We start from the raw sequence: 2,917 nt of genomic DNA, 5'->3' as shown, positions 1-2,917 counted from the left end.
TGGTAGCCAAGGTAAGTGACCGAAAGGCACATAGGGCAGTGGTGTGCCGTACAGTTTCACAGATGGTGGCGTACTACATGTAGGCAAGCGGCTTCGGTGACAGGGGAAAAACATACAGTTCGTCTTCCTGTCACAGAAGGTCATATCATTTTCGGCACCAAAAGTCTCACATACATGAATAAGTTTCTGTAGCGCTTTCGCCGAGGGACATATCAGACAAAAGTCGTCGGCATACAAAAGGTGATTTACAGGGACTCTGCCAATAAAGCAACCCACATTGGCAGCGTTTAACTTAACGGTAAGGCTCGTAACGTATGCATTAAATAGTAGAGGGGAAAGTAGACTCCCCTGGGGAACACCGTTGCCGAAGCAAAAGCTATCCGAAACGGAAGATCCCCAACGCACCCTGAGGGATAACATTTGAAACCAGTAAACTATAATACGTACTAAATAGACGGGTACATTTCTATCAAGTAATTTCTTATACAGAGTAAAATGATTAACTCGGTCAAATGCCTTAGAGGCGTCAAGAAAGCAAACAAATACAGAAGAACCTCGGCTTTTGAAGTAAGAGATTATCTCTTTGAGTGCGAAAATACACATGTCTGTCCCATGGTGTTTTTTAAAACCGAATTGATTCGCCGGAGATAATAAGTGCTTCTCCAGGCGACTGAGGAGAATGGATTCAAATAATTTGAAAATGGGGCTGGAGATTGCAATGGGGCGATAATTATTCTTAAGTGAAGGATTCAGGTTTTTGTTTCTTGATTATCGGAATGAGAATTACTCTTAACAAGATCGGGGGGACATGGCCGTGCACTAACATAGCAGAAAACAAAAGCGAGAGCAGAATCGTAAGCCGAGGTCCCGCATGCTTCAGATGCTCAGCTGAAAGACCGTCAGAATCACAGGCCTTCCCGTTCTGGAGCCTGTTGATTGCTGCGAATACCTCAGGTGCGGGTACCGACATTCCCGGGTCATAGCTGATATCTGAGTGAATTATGTCATCTACGGATTGTTTACAATCGTTGGGAGCAACAGAGTTCAACAGAGAGTCGTAGTGACGCCTCCACATGCTAGTGATATCAGCCGTACCAGTGTGGCCGTCAATGTTGCAGGGGAGGTTAGGCTTGGAGCCATTTTGAGACCGTAGCGTAGACCAGAAGCCTACTTGACCCCCTTTATGCAAACCAGAGGCGAGCGCATCTGCCCTGTGTAGGGCCTCCGCGCGTCGACACTCTCTTAAAGCGAGTTTAAATTTTGCCCGAGTTGATCTCATAAGGTTCCAAATGGCCCCATGCCTCGGTCGATTGAATTCTCGCCACATAGAAAATGCATCTCGAGCAGCAGAATGGTACTCTTTGACGACGGAATTCCAACCAGGTATCGCGTGGGAGGTGCCACATTTTCCTGTGGGGAGGGATGTCGTAGCTGCACTTTTGAGAGCTACGACTATAGCAGAGGTAAAGTTATCAAGAGAAGTTCTGTGGTCATTGTTCTTACAATTAGGATTTTGACACAAAAGAGCATTGTTTGGCAATTGGATTTCAGATAAGAGGGCATCGGCACAAATTTGATACCGTGCCAGGTCAGAGGGGGATGCACGTTCCCAGTTAAATCTCTTTGGCGGTGGAATTCCGTCACCAGCTGTGTTTGTAAACACAGGGACCGATGTCCGGTCAAATGAAACCCAGAGAGGAAAATGATCGGATGAGACAAAATCATACAGAACACACATTTCTGAGATACTCGCAGACATGGTATCGGAGCAAACGCAATGATCAAGCCACGACGTCGACCCGTGAGCTTCGCTAAGGTACGTAAAAGTATCCTCAGGGAGAAGGTCGATGTCGCTTACATGGAAGTTATTATCATGACAAAAATTGTGCAACAGTGGGGAGAATATACCGTCTGGGCGCGTATTAAAGTCTCCCATGATACAGACATTAGTCACATTGGTCTGCTGTATTATAGACTCGATTTTACCTAATTTGTCAATGAAAATATCCATGTTACAAGTAGATTCTACTGGTAAATACACACAAAACAAAAGAAGTTCAAAGCTCGCATCATTATTGATTCGTAAGGCTAAGATTCGATCATCATCGTCACTCACGATACTCACGGTTACCCCAAGAGACTTCCGCCAAAGGACCGCGACGCCACCATAGGGGCGACCATGTAATATGCCTTTACCCAAGTCTACAGCCGAGGTGCCATACGTTAAGAAGTCCTTATCAAGACTAGAGAGAAAGTTTAAATCGTTCGGCAGAAGCCAGTGCTCCTGTAAAAGGATAATGTCAGAAATCTGGCACAAGTCCTTGACAGCTTGGACAGAGTTCTTAACGGAACGACAGTTAAAGGATGTCACATTTAAAGTGTCTAAGCCAGTCTTCATGGTCTTGGTTGCGGGTTGGAGGAGGCACGTCTACCGTGGTACCGCCTGACGAGCACGCCGCACGGCCAGAAGGACGGGGGCAGGATTTAATGATACCATTGCATTGGAAGATAGAATAACTGTAACAAATCGGATGAAAAGGACTGTTTTCGTCTGTTCAGGGCAAAATATGAGCATTTTGCAGTTGATTCTGAATTTTTATTTTTATTTGCAAATCAGGAAAAATGAAGCGGGCGAATCCATTAACCAAGAAATTAAATTGGTGTCACTGTGTGGCCGTAGTTTCAGGAAGTCAAAGTAATTAAGCTGGTTTCGCCAGGTACATGGTTTAAGATGTATCTATAGTGCATCCAATGTTTATTGAAACCGAATGGCCTGTTACTTCTTCAATTTTTGGTTTAGACAAAAAAATTATACATCAGACTGTGCCCTTATATTTAAACGTTACATTTTAACTAAACTATCACATTCTATTTTATTTTAGGAAGATGGCCATGATCACTTTTTACGATCAAGAAA

The 2,917-nt window shown here is 44.3% G+C and overlaps 1 pseudogene; it reads right to left on the bottom strand.

Moving 5' to 3' along the window:
* Positions 1 to 2,421, bottom strand: part of LOC109476802 — a 5,194-nt pseudogene extending 2,773 nt beyond the window's left edge.
* Positions 2,422 to 2,917: the final 496 nt, after the last annotated feature.

The sequence above is a fragment of the Branchiostoma belcheri genome, unplaced genomic scaffold (genome assembly GCF_001625305.1).
Source record: "Branchiostoma belcheri isolate BF01 breed outbred unplaced genomic scaffold, Haploidv18h27 scaffold39, whole genome shotgun sequence".
Lineage (NCBI taxonomy): Eukaryota > Metazoa > Chordata > Leptocardii > Amphioxiformes > Branchiostomatidae > Branchiostoma > Branchiostoma belcheri.
The sequence above is the reverse complement of the archived record's forward strand: the minus strand, read 5'-3'. Positions and strand labels throughout refer to the sequence as shown.